This window comes from Dasypus novemcinctus, chromosome 25 (assembly GCF_030445035.2).
Source record: "Dasypus novemcinctus isolate mDasNov1 chromosome 25, mDasNov1.1.hap2, whole genome shotgun sequence".
In the NCBI taxonomy this organism is placed as follows: domain Eukaryota; kingdom Metazoa; phylum Chordata; class Mammalia; order Cingulata; family Dasypodidae; genus Dasypus; species Dasypus novemcinctus.
In genome coordinates this window covers 38856551-38877385 of record NC_080697.1, presented here as the reverse complement: position 1 = coordinate 38877385, position 20835 = coordinate 38856551, and the positions used below count along the sequence as shown (strand labels likewise).

Sequence of the window (20835 nt, the reverse complement as noted above, 5' to 3'; positions counted from 1 at the left end):
CCCCTTTCTCTGCAACCAAATTATTTCCCTTTTTGCAATACCCAGTACTTAAGAAAAGTGCCTGAAAAGTAGCAGGTGCTAAATAACTGCCTGTTGCATGAGGGAATTAATAAAGAACTCATGATACATTGCAGGGCAGCTGTTTGGGATTAGTGGGAATTTCTGAGGCCCCATGAAGCTGAGTGGCTCAATCCATAGGTGAAAAGCATGACCTTGTATACTTTGCTTAACCATTCTAAAACCAACACTGACTATAACCAGTCTTCAGCCCAGGATCCTGTAATTAGCCATTCATTTTAGTCAAGCCTATGCTATAACAAAATAGTGGGACAATACTTGTGCTGTGGGAAAATGAATAGTAGATTCTAGTACCAATTCATCATTTACTTAGTTGTGAGATGATAGGAAAATTTTAAAAAAAGAAAAAAATTCTCAGTCTCCACACCTTAAAATGAAAATTTCTGGACTGAGTATTGATTCATTACATTATGTCATTGGTACATTCATTGGTTTGAATGACAGAACTGGGATTTTTGAGCCTTTTTTTTGTTTTTTGATTTAAAAATATTATTTTATTAAAATAATATTAAAAGTTTTTTGATAAAATGCAGCAGTTCTGTTTTACTGTTTTTCGTCTCATTTAGCAAGTCTCCATTCTCAGACACAATCATTTTCAACCTTTTTAGCTGTTTTTACTGGCCCTTTAAAATATATATATATATATATATATATATACATACATATACATTTTCATTAGTCAAGTTTAGATATTATCTTTTAAATTCCTGTTACTGTAGATGAAGATTTAACTCCCAGATGCTAGCATTCCTTTATTTTATCTCCCCTATCCTCCCAAAAAGTAATTTTGAAGTTTTGAGTAAGTCAGTATTCAGTGTTCTTATTATGCCTGTGCAAATACTATTCACAGTTGAGCATGGTCAGATATTATGATTGCATTTCCTTTCTTTGTTTATCCTGAAATTAATAAGTGTCTTGTTTTATCATTTCTTCAGATTTTGGGCACCCTTGTTCATTCCTTCCACATCTTACAGTAGCCTCTTTAAATCACTTCCAGCAAGTTCAGTCCCATCAGGTACCACAGCAGTTCCATTTTTTTTTTTCTTGGAGCCACCCCTGGAGAGCTCCATTCTCTTACTTTCAGGATTGGCTTTTTTCTAGGCCAGCTACATTGCTCTCCTCCCGGGATTTCTCATCACAGTCATTGTAGAAAGTCCCTTTGCCTTGACTCAGATTCCTGCTTTCTGGATCTCAAGTCTTCTTCTCAATGTTGTCACCTTTATTTTGTTGGACCATATTTTTAGATGCTTCATCAGGTTAAAGATACACCATAACGCAAAAGGTACAATGAGCACACTCTCAATAAGTCTGTTCCTTGAACTTTGCTGTTCCAAACTGAGCAGGTTGCCTTCCATGACTCTCATCATTTCTTGTTTTGGGACCCTAGAAAATAATTTTCTTCTCTTGTGTTTCCTCCTTCCTATATCTCACGTTGTCTCTTTTCTTGTTTTATTCCCTTATTCTACTCTCTTCAACCTGAGAAATTGAGTGTAAGAGACTGATTATTTGACCCCCAGCATGTCTGAAAATGCCTTTGAATTAAATATCGAAATCTAGGTTGGAAATAATTTTCTTTCAGAAACACAAAGACATTGTTCCGCTATTTTTTAAGTTCCAGATTGGTGTTAAAAAATCTGAAAACCATTCTGATTTTTTAAAAAATTCTTTGTAAACAAATTGATTTTTTTCTATGATAGCATTTAGGATCTTTTCTTTGTCTCTTGTGTTCTGATCTTTCATAATAATACTCTCAGTGGGTGTAATGGACAATTATTGCTGCAAAAGAGCTGCGTAACAAATGATCCCCAATTATCAGTGACTTTTCTCACTCTTGGATCTGCAGGTCATTTGATCCTGGGTCTGTATGAGGCTATGGGTCAAATTCAGGTCTGTCTCTTGTGTTTCCCATTAGAGGATGCAGGTTGAAAGAATATCAGCTACCTGCAGCATGTTTTCCTCAGGGTGCGAGGCAGGACTGCAAGATGTCAAGCCAAACCACACAAGCATACTTGAAACCTTTGGTTGGATGTAGCATATGTTATATCCACTTACATTCCATTGTCCAGTACACATCCAAATAGCCAAGCCCAAAGTCAAAAGAGCAAGGATGTTTCTCTGCCCATAGTGATGCAGAAATAATATTTCCTACCATGTGGATCTAGTTTCATTCCTTGAATTGACCATTTCAAGGACTCTTTCAATCTGGAAACTCATGTCCTTCAGTTCTACGAAATTCCTTTGAATAATTTTATTTCTGATTTCCTCCTTTCATATCTTTTATTCTTGATTTCTGGAACTCTTATATTTCTACTGTTGTACTTCTTGAACTCATCTCATTTCCTCTTCTTCCCTGTTCATGTCATAAGCCTTTTTTTTTTTTTTTTAGGCTTAACTTTAACTTCCAATCTTTCTGACAAGTTTTTCATTTCTGTGATCATATTGCTTTATTTTTCAAGACCCATGTTTTTGTTCTCTGAATATCCCTTTTTTCAGTAGAGTCTGGTCCATAATGCACGAATGTGATAACTTCCCACACTTTTCCAAACACATGGTAGTTTTTTGTTTGTTTTGTTTTACTTTATTTTCCTCTCTGGACAATCTCTGTTTCCTGTAAGTTGTGTTTTCTGGGTATTTTAATCTCTTTTATGTTAGCAGATTTCTTTAAGAATCCTTGGTCATCTGCATGTATTGAAAACCTGACTGTTAAGAACCTGAGTGCAAACACTGAGCATGTGGGCAGTTTCTTTGTCGTGTGTTCTGGCTGGAGCATATCTTAGAAAACCCCGTATGTCAGGATTTCTGGGTTTTTCTCCTTAGGATGGTGAGATTCCTTGGAGGAAACGGAGACTCTCCAGCCTGTGTAATAGGAGGCCAGGACTGAGGGCTGCCAGCTCAGCCTGCAGCATTTGGTAATGCTTTTATTCACGTGGTAGTTTTGTTTTGGGAAAGAGTATCCTTGTGATTCAAAGAGCCTCTATTTTTCCATCTTCAGAAAGTAAAAATTTCCATCTTGCCTGGGGTAAAGGAAAGACAGTTGTGCAAGGGCATGGAGTAGGGGGGAAGACATTAGAAACCTTGTTTCTAAGAGAGTTTAACCCTGTTTCCTTACTCCGGTCCCTCTGAGAGATATCCCGACACCCGGTGCTATGGGTTATTTAGCCTCCAAGGAGTCTTAGTGGAGATTAAGTTAGTTCGTGGCTTTACCTACACCAGGTTTAGGATTTGACTTTCTTAGATCTGCAAATCCATTTACTTCTCTTCCATTTTCTTCCAAGTTCCCACAATGTTGGAGTTGTAGCCACTGCTGTTCTCACAGTTTTTGTGGGTTTATGTCTTTATAAACGCAGATTTAGAGGAGAAATGGCAGGGAGCTAATATAGATATGCATGTATTCAAACCATCATCTTCACCTGCAAGGAATAATCATCTTTTTATGCTTATTTTTTCAATTTAGCTTTTTACTTAAAGGGCACTAATTAAATCTGCTTGAAACTTCAGCTGTGCAGGGAAGGAAAATAGTATAGTCCTCTGTGGCAAGTTTTAAGAAGCCTAATCCTGGAACAGCATAGTACTTATTGAATTATCGTTATTGGTTAAATGCTGCCATTGCTGATTTATGTATATTGTATCCAGTCCTCTTGACAACCTTGCAAGGTCAGTTTGTTTGTTTATTTATTTATTATTTATTTCTTTTTCTACTGCAGAGGAAGAATCTGAGGGGAAGAGAGGCTTTTTGTTTGTTTGTTTGTTTTGCAGTAACAGGACCAGGGATTCAACCTGGAACCTCGTATGTGGGAAGTTGGCCCTCAACCACTGACCTACTTCAGCTCCCATGAGGTGGTTTTTCTGATTGTTTGCTTGTTGTTTTTTGTTTCATTTTCAGGAGGCACCAGAAACTGAACCCAGGACCTCCCATGTGGGAAGCAGGTGCTCAACTACTTGAGCCACATCCTGGGAAGAGAGTTTTTAAAGAAATTAATCAAGGACACTCAGCTGGTAAGAAATGATGTGAATTGAAATCTAGAATTTGACTCAAAGACTTTTTCTCATATTCATCTGACTTTATATTTGTCAAAGAGTACCTGATAGATAACTAAATAAAATAGTACATAATTAGAAGTGATGAAAGAGAGATCCAATCAAATCAACAATTTATTGGTGATCTAGGTGAAAGGAAACCTCTATCGGAGTGAGGTAAAAAGGATGATTTCTTCCATTGTTCATCTCTCTCTCTCTATATATATATCTGTTGCACTGAACTTATTTTAAAACCAACACTGAATTCCTTTTCAGTTCTTCAGTGACACATGGGCTTTCAAAGAAAGTTCCATAAAACCAGTTGTTTTAAAACCAGTTGTTTTTATTTTTTTATTTTTTTAAAAGATTTATTTTTTAATTCATTAATTTATTTATCCCCCCTGGGTTCTTTGTTCTCTGTGTCTATTTGTTGCGTCTTCTTTGTCCACTTCTGTTGTTGCCAGTGGCACGGGAATCTGTGTTTCATATCGTTGCGTCCTCTTGTTGTGTCAGCTCTCCATGTGTGCCGCACCATTCCTGGGTAGGCTGCACTTTCTTTCGCACTGGGCGGCTCTCCTTACGGGGTGCACTCCTTGTGAGTGGGGCTCCCCTACGCGGGGGACACCCTTGCGTGGCATGTCACTCCTTGTGCACGTCAACACTGTGCATGGGCCAGCTCCACATGGGTCAAGGAGGACGGGGGTTTGAACCGCGGACCTCCCATGTGGCAGATGGACGCCCTAACCACTGGGCCAAGTCCACTGCCAAAAATCAGTTGTTTTTAAACATCCATAAGACCAGTTGATTTTTCCTGAAGTTCTTGATGATGATATCAGCACTTTCTGATTATGACATTGAGAATAGGTGAACTTTATATTTAATAGACTATGGTCTACATGACTACCCTTTCACTTGATTTAGTTTGGACAAAGCTCGGCTGGGACATTCTGGATGTTAGCAAAGGTAGTTTAGTTTATGGAAGACTTGTTTTTGGTTTTTTAATTTGTTTTTATTTGGTATTTGTTGTCATTCAGGGCAGTGAGAGTAGAGTGTAGTAGTTGTAGCATTAAGTCTGGCATTAGATAGACCTCATGTTGAGTTCCAATTTGATCATTTCTTTGATATTAACCTTGGCCAAGTTACTTATCTTCTCTTCATCTAGCTACTCAATGAAGAAAATGATGAACATTGTTTTCTTTTACTCATGGACTTGCTTTGAGGGTTAAGATCTTGTGAAGTTCTTTATTTCGTGTCTGACTCTATTGATATTGTTTTTTTTTGGTTTTTATTTAATTTTTAATGTTACATTCGAAAAATATGAGGTCTCCATATACCCCCCACCCTCTATTGATATTGTTACTGATGTTCATTCTTTTAGTCATTCATTATTCAAATGTATGATAGATATTAAGAATTGAATATTTAAAGATAAGATTTGATCACTAATTTCATGTAGCTCACATGTTAGTGGGAGAAGATAGGGTAGAGGTAGATCATTGTAATAGTTTCTGTCTTGTGAAACTTATCCTTGCTGACAGCTTAAAATATTATCTATACAGCCAGGACTCCCAAATTTACATATTTAGCCCCAAACCTCTATGTTCCAGAACCATATATATTCAGCTTCCTACTCACACCTCCATTTGAATATCTCAAGGCATCTGAGGCTGAACACATCCAGGACAGCACTCCTGAACTCTTCTACACCTGGTCCTCTTCTGCTTTTTGCTTGCAAGTGTCCATGATAAGAGGCACCAGCTCCTAGTTGCATAAACTAGGAAACTAAGAATGACCCTTGGCATATTGCTATTCATTATCCACTCATATCTAATCCATAAACATACATTCTGAATTTGACTCTAAAATCTTACCTATATCTATTCATTATTTTTTCTTATCTCTTGCCAACACTCTGAGATGAGTGGCATTTCTCACCTGTGTTTCTAAGCATCTTCTCATGTTATTCTTTAATCTATTTTATTTATTGGATCAAGATAATTCTCTTTGGTTTCAGGATAAAAATTAAAATTCATAACATACAATATGGTACTACTGAATCAGTTGCCTGCCCACTCTTTGGAGCCTCATTCTTCACATTCTTCTCTCTTTGCCTTGGCCACTCTGGTCATATTTCCATTATGGAAATATACAGGTTCCTTCTCATCACAGTTTGTGCCCATGCTGTTCCCACTCTTTGGGAAGCTCTTGCTCACGTATTTTGTCTAGTTATCTCCTTCTGATCTCAGCTCAAGTGTCATTTTCTCAAAGGAAACTTCTTTGACTTCCTACTTTGTTTGTAATATGATCTCACAGAATGTTTGTTTTCCTTCAGAGTATTTATCTGCTTAAGAGATAATCACATTTTTTTCTTAGTGTAATTATTTGGTTAACCTTTCTCCCTGCTCAACTAAATCAGGGGGTTTTATTCACTATTATATCACTAGAAGCTAGGACAGTGCCTAATATATAATAAGTTCTCAACACATATTTTTTAAAAAACTGTAAAATTCATGAGAATTTTACATATCCTTTTTATATATACAATCTAACACAGTTATGTGCTCAATAAATAAGTGTTTAAATGATTGGAAGAGTAAAAGAATAAATGAAAGAATGAAATGCTTTGCTGAAGGTGTGGTGGGAACACATGAGGAAGAATTCAGCTCACCTGAGAGGAGAGGGAACAGCAGAGCCCAGCGAAAAATGAGTACTAGTTAGCCTAGTGATTAGAGTAGCATGAACAAAGAGAACAGGCAGGCTTTGCCTATGGGAAAATCCTAAATAGTTGAACCTGTTTAGGTGTAGAATGTAAGAAAAGGAAGGGTGATTACTAGGTTGTTCCAATGGGGACTTGGAAGAAATTCAAAATAACTCCCCATGAAAGAGGGATCAGTAAGGAAACAGGCAAAAGAAACTTCTGCTTTATGTAAAGCATGGATTATGCACATCAGCTTGGCTCTCCATGAGTACCAGGTTATGTGATCAGAAAGGAGCTTTAACTGAACTGAAAAGGAACCAAGACAGGGGCTGAAATAACCAGTGGAATGGCAAGCTACAATGATTAGTATGAATGGATAAGAAATGAATGGGCAGCAGGAAGGGATAAAAACATGCCTCAAGATGATAAAATCATGGCCTAAAAACATGGTGCTAAAAAAGGGAAAGCATTTAATACCTGGTTCATCCCAAAGAGTCAAAATGAGAGTCAGAAAACTGATTTCTCTAGGCCCCTCTGAGACTTGTTGGAACTCAGGTTCAAGATCAGAATTGCCTTCCACCGATCTTGAGGGTCCAAGTGTGTATATGCACACAGACCAGGCATCTTGACCAACACATGGTCAATGCATGGCACCCATCCCTTTCCTCCTTTCCAGTTTCACCTCCCAGTGGTGTGGTGCCACCATTCATGCTGCCCAAACTTATCAATGAGTCACTGCTGAAGCAGCTAATGCTGCCTCTAAACTAGTGCCTTGCTGACTCCTGAAGCCTCTGACTTTCTTTTCCCTTCTAGATTTTGGGTATTTTGTCACTCAAGCAGCTATGGACCTTCTGTGTTCCATCAAACTCTACCAATAATCCCATATGTTAGTCAATCTACCAGGCAGGCCTTCTTTGTATTCTCAATATTATCCAGAGATTTTAGTTAAACATTTCTTTTAGATTTTAATGCACAGCTCCTTTTCTAAGTACTCAGATGTGAATTCATGGAATTTGGGCTTGAGAACTATCTGATTTGAGTTTTACTTAGAAATACTCCTCTCTTCAAAAGCTAGAGCATTTTGTTCATGTAAAGCTTATGCAACACAACTCACTCTCACTAGAATGAGTTCTTTCCTGAGAAATGGCTTGGTCCTTCATGCAAATAGAACCTTTACTATTAGCCAGACATGACTGAATTTAAAGATGCCTGAGTTTAAACTGCAAATATAGATCCCTACAACATTTTTGGTAATAGTTTAATTTAATGCATGGGGAAGAAACACAGTAATCTGTTTAAGGGGAATTCAAGCCTGATACCTTTCATCTACATCATGGTTTATAGCATGCAAGGCCTATATGTATATATTATATCATTTTATCCTCAGAGCAACCTTAGAGAGACAGCAGTATATACAGATGTATTTCTTAAAGTTGGTTGATTTCAGTTAGTATGATTTTTTTCAATTCTCTGTATTTCTGTTTTTTTTAAATACATTAAAAATTTTTTAAAGATACTTTTGTTTACATAAATGTTACATAAAAAAATATAGGGTAGTCCCATCCCCACTCCCTACCCCTCCCACACTTTCCCACATTAATAATATCTTTCATTAGTATGGTAATTTCTTACAATTGATAAACACATATTGGAGCATTGCCACTAACCATGAATCATAGTATACATTGTTATTTACACTTTGTTCCACACAATTTTGTAAGTTATGAAAAAAATATATAATGGCCTGTAACCATTATTGCAACATCAAGCAGGACAGTTCCAATGTCCTGAAAATGCCCCCATATCACACCTCTCCTCAGAATGTCCAGTGGCCACCGACTCCACATCAATGATATAAGTTCTTCCATTGCTAGAATAATAATAAGTCTATAGTAGAATAAGAGTAAGTCTACTTTACTTCATTGTTCATTCCCCAATCTTGAGGATTTGGGAATGGTGATATCCACTCTGCCTCTAATTGAGAGGGGGCTTAGATCCCATGGGACAGATGGATGGGACTATCTTGCTTGCAGTTGCAGACTCTCTCTGTTTCTTGGGATAGGCATGTCTGTCATTATCTCCTTGTTAATTGTCCTGGGTGAATCTAATGAACTGGAGAGGAGGTGTTGTACCTCTTTTGAGATTCAGGGACCAGCTGGCACATGGACAACCCAACAATTTAAGTCTTTTGGATATACATCTATCAAATATACTATTACCTATAGGTTCATACATGTAGGGAAACCAAACCTGAGTCCAACTCTGTCACACTGGGGACCATAAATTCCAAAGTAAGACCCACTGGCAAGGTGCCAGACTCCTGAGGGGTCTTCCCTGCTTATAGTGTCTGGATGTCTCTAGGGCCCTCAGGAGCTCCACTATTTGAGGCAGTATTTACTATGGTAGTCAGTGAGATTCTGCTGTGACATGCATAAGTGTAACCTCTGGAATGACCTTCCGATTCACTTTGAAATCTCTTAGCCATAAAAATTCATTTGTATTTACCTTTTCCCTTTTGGTCTTTTTCCAGGTGCATTGCTAGTTGACACTTGGTAATAATCCCTCAATGCCAGGGAGGCTCATCCCCGGGAATCATGTCCCATGCCAGGGGGAGGGTGGTGCATTTATATGCTGAGTTTGGCTTAGAAAACAATTATCTGTATTTCTGCCTTTATTGTTCATTATACATTTAGCATAGTACTTCTTCTTTAATTTCTACAAGAACCTATCATTGTCCACCAGCATTTCATATTCTTCACATTTTCTATTTTTGCTCATCTGTTACAGCTATTAAAGCTTTTCCAGACATTCCTCCTTATTTAATCCTGTTCTTCCACTACAAATATAACCTTCTCCATGCTCATATTCTACTCCTTAATCCCTTAGCTCCAGATGCACTTCTGTTCCACTTTGTCTCAAAGGGCTTTTGCTCAGTCTTCCTTATTCTGCCTTGCTCTCGACTAGTAATTATCAAGTATTTAGGCTTTCCCTGTCAGGGTTTGCAGTCATATGGATTGTTATTACTAGCTGTCAAGAAAGGCCAGTCTAGAATGTGGAAAGATTGATGTTTTATGTGGAGCTTTCTAAATGCAGAGATGCCACAAATGCCTTAAGAGCTCATCCCAGTGACAGAGATAATAAGTGGATGTTGTCAGTTCAAGTTGTTATTAGAAGATTCCCCTCGACAGGGACTCGTCCCCTGGCACTCCTTAACAGTTCTGACTTTTCAAGCTGGAGGTTGATTGAATAGAAGACTAAGCATTGCCTACATTTATTGTCCAATTTTGGGGCTGTGTGTGTTTATGCATGAGTGAAGTTTATTTTCCCAAAGATGGATTCGAATCCCTCCTCTGCCATCTTACTCCTGGAAGCAGTGTGATATGTGCAGTGAGCCTTGGACCTAAACTCAATGCCTTTCTCCATCACTGACCACCTATCTAATCTTGGGCATGTCCAATAACACTTTTTTTCATTGCTCCTCAGTTGAATTCACCACAAAATAGGCCTGGTAGTATCTGTTCTACCTACCTCAAGAGTTTGTAATAAGGATAGAGGGTGATCTATGAATATGAAACCCCTTTGAAAACTATAATATTCCTAAAGCCATGTGTCTGCATGTTAAGATAGTTTGATGAAATTTGAGATCAATGCAAATATGGGTACCTGGCTCTGAATAGTGGCACTGAATAATAAGAAAAATTTGGTCATATTTATAATATTATTATAATATTATAATATTATTGGTACAATTCTCAGCTTGAAGTGTTCCCTTATGTTGTCTAAAATCATTATACAGCAATCTTTATATTTTACCCAACTTCTTCAATTTAAAAAACTCTTATAAATGTAGCAATCTATGTCATGTTTTTATGCCTCTTGCAGTCTTAGAATGGTGCTGAATTATTTTTAATTGAAAGTGAAATGCAATGTTATGTAATACTGGAACAAATACAATTATTTTTTCCATACCTATGTTTTATTTTATATTTGGAAAGAGCCTGAAAAAAATACATGATCAAATTCCATCTTTTCACACCAGAAGAAGGCAGGCCATGGCATGTTAAGTAAATATTTAAAGTTATATTGAAAGCTCATGACAGAGTCAGGATCAAAATTCATTTCTTCTCAGTACCAAGTTAGTGCCTTTTTTCCCTGTCCTCCTGATTTCCCTTAATTTTTGCTCCTCTTTGCAAACAAATAACAAGATTTCATTAAAGCATATACACACATTAGTAATTTGTTCTTTATTTTATCTCTTATTAGTACCATTGAGTAGCAACATATTATAATACACATTTATAAGAATTTTCCTGAACTATTTGAAATTTTAACACAGTTTTTTCCAGATGTATTCACAATTTTCCAGGTTGCCATTAAGAATCACTTGAACTTGATTTTCCAAATGGTCTGTCTTGCCTCTCTCCAATCTGTTCTCACTTCAGCAGTGATTCTCCTAAACAGGCAAATCACATCGTAATACCTTCCTGCTTCAAAACTGCCCATAGTTTTCATACCTCTTGGAATAAAGCTCAACATCATTTTGCTTACCTAAAAGTCTTTGTGTGTTTTCACCCCAACTACCTCTCTACCTTCATTGAACATTATCTGTTTTTCACTTTCTTCTCTTTAATCATACTTGGCTGTTTTCAGGTTTTTTTCCCCATGCCTCCTTTCTCCTCCCTTAAGGCTACTTTCTGGAATGTTCTGTGACACTTGTTTCTCCTTCTTATTCTTAGGAAGGCGTTCACTAGACCAAGTACCCGTCTTTGACCTTCCTATAGAATCTCCTTATTTTCTTTTTATCATTTTGTACAGAGACAAATATATTATTTGCCATAATTAGTTTTGTGTTTAATTTCTCTCCTAGAATATAAGTGGAGCTCAAAACTCTTGTAGTCCCAGGACCTAGGAAGTTCCTGGACACATAGTTGGGTTTCAAAATATATTTTCTGACTAGATCTTTGCTTTGCTCATTTTCAGCTCCTGCTGATTTTGAGTGAGAATTATTTGTAGAGTCAGATTCTCAAGCAACACCCCGGATGGATGTGATGCTGCCTGCTGCGTCGATTCACCTGCTTTTCACATCCTAGATTTTAACCTTCTCTCTTCATTCTCTGTGATATTTGACCTTGGCCCAGCTCTGTCCGCATCTTTGCTTTTGCCTCTTGACTTGTGTGTGGTGATTTTGCCTAAGACTGGGTGAGTCACCTGGACAGCAGCGCCCCCTCTTGGATTACTATTATTTCCCTTCCCTCCGTTTATCCCTGATTTATATCCTGAGAATTAGGTGAGAGACTAACAGCAGCTCAAAATTTCCTCTTACTAGGAGAGTTGAATTGTAACATATTCTCAGTTTAAGGCTCAACTCTTAAAAGCTCTAAATGGTGAAATTTCCACCATCAGTGGATAGATAGTAAAGTATTTCACACACATATGTTGGATGTCCTATCACTGCCCATCAGATGACACAGGTCTTGAGTAGGGAGAATGGGGTAAGAGGTAAGGAACATAAAATATTTTGAAAGCTGGAAATACCACTATACTTTAAATACCTACTATATTCTAAGTGTTTTCCGCACAGTATCTTATTTAATGCTCATGATAGCCTTATAAGGTTGGATTATTATTCTCATTTTATAGTTTAAAAAACTCATGCTTAAGAAGAATCTGGGATTTTGCCAAGATTACATGTCCAGTAAAAAGCAGAGCTGGGTGCAGCTCACTTCTGCCTTGTTCAAATTCAGGTCTTCCCATCTATAAAAGTGAATGGCAAACATTTTTAACTAAAGATGAAAGAGCTGTAAGTTTACAACTATTGCTATATGCTTACTGTTTATGTTTATGTATGAGCAATATACTTCAATACGTTAAAAAAAAATTGTCTTTTAAAGTGAGTGGGAAAAAGACACAGAGGCCTCAGCCCCGCAGCTGCTAACACGACTGGGCCTCATGCCTGCTCAGTTCACATAGCAGTGTGCTCAATCGCATTGGGCAGTGACCAAGAGCAAATTAAAGCCACAGTGAAACCACCAGAGCGGAAAAATACAAAATTCTAACAGAACCAAATACTGGTGAGGCTGTGAAGCAGTGGGAAGTCTCTTACCTGCTGGTGGGAGTGCACATTGGCACAATTGGTGGGCTATTTGGAGGGCTGTTTGCAACTGTCCAGTAAATCTGAATTAGGAAATTTCACTTCTGGGGACCTACACTGGGAACTCTGGCATATGTGCCAGTTAAGTCACAGAAACATTTGCTAGAACACTGACTAAATAAAATGTGATATATTTACAAATTAGGAACACTATACATCAATAAAGATGCATGAATCTCAGCTATGCATATAAATGTGGACGAAGCTACAAATTTAATGTTGAGTGAAAAAAGGTAATTTGTAGTATAATAAAAATAGTAAAATAAATTGAAGAAAATGGGAAATGAAACAATCTGTCAGGGAATTAGTGTGATAGATAGGCAGACAGACAGACAGATAGATAAAATTATGAAGGAAAGTGAGTTATTAAAATACAATGGATGATTGTGTCTACCTCTAAGGGGATAATGGAGTTTGTAATTGTGCAGTGGCAAGAGAATACTTCAAAATTATTGGTAATATTTCATTTCTCAAGCTTTGTGTTGGGTATTTCTCAAGCTCAGCTGTTGGTTTTACTGTTAATATGAAATGATACATATATATTGTATGTGTTTTTTGTAGATGTGTTATTTTTATTAAAAATAAAAGTCGCAAAACAGCAAAAATGTTTTATAATTTCGGAAGTGTATGTTTTAGTAAAAATCACATTTATTTTTTCATGCCCAGGGGCATAAATTATCTGGCTGAGATTTCCCATAATTTATAATGTTCTGACCACCTCACTAAGCCAATAAATAAGGCAGAGTCTTCAGTTCTATAGAAAATGATGAGAAATCCAGTTGCATCACATTATAAAAGTGAGAAGGAAAATCTCCTTTGCTGATTATTTAAGTCAGTAAAATTTTAGAGTTCATTTAGGCCAAGCTGTTGTTAAATATTGAAACAGCAAACTACTTATTTTCCGTTTTGCTATTTTAAGCACCACTAATGATTTGGTCTTCTTTTAATTCTATATTAATATGTTCATAGACAGATGAACATATGGGAACTTCAATCATTTAATCAGCAGTAATTTGCTCAACGCCTACTATGTGTTTGGCATGAGAATTAGGTAATAAAGAAACAAAGAGAAATAAAATTTGTTCCCAGTCCTCAATGAAATCATTGTTTAGTGAGAAAGGCAGATTAGAAAATAAAAATGTAATAACACAATTTGGTAAATGATATGATAGAAAGAAGTGAAAAGTTCTCCGCGAGCACAAAAGACGGGCATCTAGTCCAAAGTGGGAAAATCAAGGAAGACTTCCTAGAGAAGAGGCCTTCTGGATTGGATTTTGAAAGAAAGAAAGAGGAGGAGCAACTTGCTAGAAGAAGATGGGTGGAAGGGTGACTGTCATTGAAGAAAAATGAGGCAAGAGGATAGATAGCGTAAGGTGTTAAAGTATTTTGATTCGCCAGACTATTGTTTCTGCCAAATCATAACAATCAAAAAGAGAATTCCAGGAGGACTTGTGGCCTTCACTGGGTATCTAGGTAGCCAAGAGTTGCAATTTGAAAGCCTTCGATTATGAATCCAGAGCCCTGGATTCACACCCTGTTCTGCCACCTGTGAGCTGTGTGTCCTTAGGAAAGTTCCTCTGAATCACTGAATTTCATCTTCCTCATCTGCAAAATGGGACAGAACTCACACCCCAAAGGGCATGCTCAGCAGCTAGCATGATATCTGGTCACAGGCAGATGAGGTGTGAAGTTTAAATGAGATAACAGACACAGAGATATTTGAATCAGTCCAAAGTACAGGGAATGAGTATTTTAATAGGGTGTTAGGATGGCAGGGCTGGCAGAGGTGCACACGTGCCAACTTCCATTCACAATGACCACAGCAGGAGTCATTGCCTGAATGTGACCTAAATACATCACACCGCTTCAACCCTACTAGCCACAAAGGAAATTACTGCACAGAACTTTCGCAGTCAGCTCAGGTAGGTTTTATTCACCCCAGAGCCTACACTCTCCTGTTAACATCACAGTCATTCAAAAATGAGGTTAAAAAAAAAAAAAAAATTAACTCTGCCAGCATGGTACGTTGTCCTGTGCTGATTTGCCTGGTGGACTTGAATTGTTCAAATCAGTTAATTCCAGCTGAGATGTTCTCTTTCCAATGTTACCATCATGTTAAATAATATTGAGGGCCTTTGTCCTGAACCCTTGGTGTTCCTAGTTCCTTTAAAATCCTGAATCTGAGTTTTTGCAAAACTCTAACTATTACTATTTTGGTACAATAATATGTCCTACAAAACTCAATGGAGACTTAAATTAGTATGTCTAATATTTGCCTGATGTGATGCCAGGAGTTTTATAGACATTATTTTATGTCTATTAGTAACCACTCAGCAGTGTAGTTATTACTAATGACTTTACAGGATGAAACTATTGTAGCTCAGAGCGTTCTCCGAGACCTCTGAAAGGGTAGAAAATGGGTTCAGTCCCAGGTTATGTAACAAACTCAGTGCTTTCTTCACTGCAAATAGGGTCTCCAAATTCCAGGGAGCATGGATAGATTGAACATATTAAAGTATGCTATTCCCCTGGATGGCAGAAAAGTTCTCTTCTTGCCTTTGAAGTTTTTCTAGCTGTAAAAAATCATTTAAAATTAGTCTGATATGTGCGCTTTGTGCTTCTCCCTAGAGTGTGGTAGGCCAGCCTCACCAGTTGTGACAGGCTTTCTTCGGAAGGTGAAGCCATGCCAGGCCATTCCAATCCACATGCCTCTGGGATGGGACAGCCTGGAGAAGTTGGTGGAGGAGGAGAAAGGAAAAGGAGTGAAGATGGACTGTCCCAAGGTCACTCTAGCAGTGTACTCTGTATTCATTTTAGCAGCCAGTTCTGAAGCTTAAGTAATAGGCCTCAGAGAAGAATGACCCGGGTCTCAGGATTTTTGACAGCCTCACTGTAATTTTAGGGTCAGGGTTGGTTACCATGTTCTCTTGTTTATTTATTTTAAAGAAACTTTAGATCACATAAATGCTACACAAAAAATGTAAGGGATTCTCATATGCCCCACTGCCTCTCCCTCCCTCACCTCCCCACATTGACAACATCCTTCATTAGTGTTGCACATTTGTTACAATTGGTGAACACATAATGAAGCATTCCTATTAACCACGAGTTATAATTTACTTTATAGTTTACACTCAGTCCCACACATTTTGTAAGTTATGACAAAATATATAATGATCTGCATCCGCCATTGCAATGTCATGCAGGACAATTCCAATGTCCTGAAAATGCCCCAAAATTACACCTATTTTTCCCTCTTATTGTGTTCTCTTAATCAAACATGGGTTGCTTATTTGTTTTGACAGAGAACCAGAGTAAAAAAAATTTACATTTTAAACCATTATTCACAAATGCAAATAAATATTTCACACACACGTTTTTTTGTCCTTTTTTATTCTATTCTCTTCTATTTTACTCTTTTATTTTTTAAGAATACTGGTCACAATTCAGTAAATTGACTTCTTGATCCACTGGGTCAGAGCCTGAAAATTGAAAAATACTGCTCTAGAATAATTCAGACATTTATTAGCTCCCTACAGGTATTCTAGATAAATCTTTGGCTGTTCTGAGTATGGCATAGCTTTCAGACATTACTTAGATGTCCCTCCTCTTAGTTCCCTCAAAATGTTGCCATAATATAATATAATTGTCTGTTTACATGTCTATATCTCCCATTGGAATGTTGACCCTTAGGCTGTCTCTGTTGACCCTTAGGTATAGAGGTAGTTAGGCATCCGAGAGTAGTCTTACTAGAAGAATCAGTACCTGAGAGCTTAGTAAAGAAGCTCTCTGAGATTTCGAACCAACTTTGCCTTCTGAGGAGCTAATACAATTTATTAGACGTTACTAGTAGCCATCTATTGTAAACTCTTGACAAACTCTAGTGCCAGGACAAGAGAGAGATGTGCTAATAATTTGAATACCTGCAACCAATATTCTCTTAATATCTAACCAATGCCTCTAGAGGAGTGCTATTTTGGAGAAGATAGAATAATGGAAATATTAGAATAAAAATGTTCAAGAGATCATATTTAAGTGTTCTTAAATGCTTTTGGATGTAAGTGGATCATGTTGGATGCCAATTACTTCTTAGGATAAATCATTTCGTCCTCTTTCCATTCCTTCCTCCCCTCCTCCCTCTCTTCTTTCCTTTATTCCTTCCTTCTTTCTCTTTTTTCCATCATTTCCTCTACAGAATATATAGAGCATTTTAAAGAGGTTTTAATATAATGGGATAGAAAGACAAGTAAATAGTACAATGTGATATGTTATGATGGAGATAGATAAAAGGTTAAAGTTTGAAGCTGCTACTTAGCAAATGAAAGGCTCTATGTAAATAAATAATTTTTGTTTTGTTTACAGGCTGATTGGGCCTCAGATCTCTGGAAATAGCCTAGAAAACAGAGGTAGGAGTGATTTTTATAAGGTTTATTGACGTGCATCTCCAATGTGGCATTTAAAGTTGGGATCACTGAGAGAGAGAATAAAAACAAACATCTGCGTTCTGTTCTTTCAAGCAAAAATGCCCAAGTGTGGAATATGGCAGGTGATGCTGTTACTTTATTCAATTAATCAAATAGTTTGATCAATAGGTTGAAGACTGAAAAAGAAATCAATATACATAGAATTTAAAACTCTGTTTATGTAATCAATTGATTAGGGGAATTGATTTGAAAGATATAAGCAAGAGGAAAGTGCTTGGAAGTAAAGAAGAAAATAAGTATTTTATATCCTTTTAGTGGAGAAAGTCTTAAGAGTGGACCAAAATATCTTGGTGTAAAATAAATAGGGAAAATGCAAAATTAAGAGTAGCATTTAGACATGTAGGGTATAATATGTCGTAAAAACATAGTTCTCTAACCATATTTTAATTGGCATTTCTTAGTTGCTGGTGGAATGACAGCCAATATTGAACAATCAGTGTCTTTTTGTCAGATTATATCAGTTAAGGTGTCCTGTTAAAAGGGCAGAACACAACTCAAACTATATAAACAGAAAAGGAGACTACTGAAAGGACCTGGGGTGGATGTCTGGGTCAATTACCCAGCCAACACAGGAATCTCATGCCTTGCTGTTGACCCGTGTTCTAAGTATCTCCAAATGACCTCCTAAAAATTCGTTAGAAAAATTTTGTTTTCCTTCATGAATCATTCCTCGTTTGGGAACTAAAACTTTGAAATCAGCAGAGCCTAGTGTCACAGAATCAGGAATGAACAATTTTTGAATGTACCATTGACTTTATCTTTGAGGTTTTTTTTTTTTTTTTAAAGATTTATTTATTTATTTCTCTCCCCTTCTCCCCCACCCCATTTGTCTGTTCTGTCTCTATTTGCTGCGTGTTCTTCTTTGTCCGCTTCTGTTGTTGTCAGTGGAACATGAATCTGTGTTTCTTTTTTGTTGCGTCATCTTGTTGTGTCAGCTCTCTGTGTGTGCGGTGCCATTCCTGGGCAGGTTAAACTTTCTTTCACGCTGGACAGCTCTCCTTACGGGGCGCACTCCTTGTGCGTGGGTCTCCCGTATGCGGGGACACCCCTGTGTGACATGTACTCCTTGTGCGCATGGGCCAGCTCTACATGGGTCAAGGAGGCCCAGGGATTGAACTGCGGACCTCTCTTGTGGTAGACGGACGCTCTAACCACTGGGCCAAGTCCACTTCCCGATCTTTGAGTTTAATGAAGAGAGGATATGGGAGGAACAGCTATATTGTGGGGGTGTTGATTTAGTAATTCATCCCAGTTTTAAAAAGCAACTTCTATGGGAGGGAGTATGTGGTAATACTAGTGAATCCCATGGACATTAGCCCATTGTTTTCTGTCTTTCCTTTGCTGTGGGGTATGAAGATGATGTTAACCACTCCAGACATCAGTAAAAGCAGTAATTACCATTTAGCATCTGAGCCAAATGGAACCTTTAAAAAAATATTTATTTTAAGCCAAAAGGTAGAATTTACAGAAGTAAACATAAAGGGATAGGGAAAAACAAATTTATTACAAATTTTAATAAGAATTTAAACTCAGACAACTTTTTAGTTTCAAGTGAATTTTGGTATAAAAGCATCAAAAATGATGGAAGAATTCTATTACATGCCCTTTTAACTAAGTGGGATAGTCCCGGTTCTTGTCTCAAAGTCTAGAGCCCTTCCTGCTAATGAGTAACTTGATGAGAATACCATATTTCTTTTTGAAGGCCCTTAATATGACATTTAACTTATAAAATCTATTTCATAATCAGCATTCAAGTCTAACGATGTTTTATTGTTTACCTATGAGTACTCAAATTCAAATTATTTAAAATTAAATGCAATAAAAAATTCAACTCCTTAGTCACACCATCTACATTTGAAGTGCCCACCAGTCCTATGTGACTGGCAGCTACTTATTGGACAGTACAGATACAGGACATTTTTCTCATAGCAAGAGTCCTGCTGTCTGTCCTTTGGCATGCCTTTTCTGATCCATTAACAATTATAAAACATCTTCCTCTGTCCATTTTCTTTGCCATTGTTGGAAGACAATTTTCCATGGGTGTCTTAGATTTCTTCAAGTCTTATGAGCAGAGACAATGGCAAATGGCTGTCTGCCTTCTGCTCAGTCTTTTCAAGGATGGTTTTATAGCAAATCACCTTGGAAGACAGAAGAAGTCTCCCTTCCGGGCAGGTTTGTTTACTTTCAGTATAATAAAGATAATGCTTCTCTCCAGAGCCAAGGGCGGGTTTGGTTTGTAGCCCATTATAAAAGATTTGGTTACCCAAAGTTTCAGGTTCCTTAGCTGTGGCACAAATGCACTGCTTGTGCAGTACCCTGGAGCCTTAACATTGTCCCTAGGAGACTTGGGTGCCAGGAGGAACCAATAAAATCATGAAGCTCATACCACTTTCCATGCTTCCAGTAATAAAATCTATGGTCTCTGATGCAGGAGCCCTGTGTTTTCTGCCAACCTCCATGAAACTGTGGTTGACCAACTTGGTAGCTTGCAAGTGCAGAAATACCTCAGACCCTTCACAATTCTTGACAGCTGTTATTGATAACAATGAACAATTCTGAATTATTGATTATATTCCAGGAAAGTTATAAACAGACTGCGAAGATGTTGTGTTACTTAATTCCTTCTCAAAAGAAGGTATACTACTTTAGGACATGCAATAAAAAGAACCCAAAGGATTACAGTTTATTTTGCCACTTGTCATCCTTCTGGATAATGCCATCATTGTGCTGATTTTTTTGTATCATTTATAAAAGGATCCAACAGAATGATCTGGTAAATGCACATAGAATGAGATTTATTCTATTTTTTTAAATGAGTAAAATTTCTCTTTTTCCTTTAGAATATTTCCTAAGAAAAAAATTAAAAGTTATATAAAAGGAGTCCTTACAAATTTTTACAACTGCTAAAGCAAGACACTCAAAATCTAAAACTGTATCCCATGACCCTAATGATAATTTGAAGGTTCACACATTAACAGATAATGATAGAAAAGGCTAATGCATTCTTACCCAGACTAAGAACCTATCCGAGTGAAGACAAATAACTACCACTTTCTGTATGGAAGAAATCAGTGTAATTGGCCTATCAGACTGACTGGTCTGCCAGAAGAAGTGTGCTGTTTTGGAGCACCTGGTTTATCTCTGTTGATAGCAAATTAGGGGCTCAAAAGTAACAGTATTCAAGCCAGCTTTGATGAGGGGATGCTGATATTTCTGGGTCCATGCCAAGCCCTCATCCATGTCCCAATAGCCTTTGTCCTTTATCCTATTGTACTAGCACTGGGAAGCTGGGAATGTAATTCCTATAATTTACAGAGAAATCATGTTGTTCACAAGACTATTAAAAGCTTCATCTAAAATAGGAGATTTTAGATAAGACACAGTCTGGTTCTCTTTCCAGTGGTAAT

The 20835-nt window shown here is 37.4% G+C and overlaps 1 non-coding gene across 1 annotated transcript in view; it reads left to right on the top strand.

The window, feature by feature from the left end:
• The window catches only part of LOC101445216 (SRY-box transcription factor 11), a 129338-nt gene extending 111988 nt beyond the window's left edge, over nt 1-17350 (top strand). Inside the window, exons 6-7 of the transcript XR_011647481.1 lie at nt 3962-4074; nt 17307-17350. This is a non-coding gene — a transcript (SRY-box transcription factor 11). The remainder of the gene's footprint in view (nt 1-3961; nt 4075-17306) is intronic.
• Nucleotides 17351-20835: the final 3485 nt, after the last annotated feature.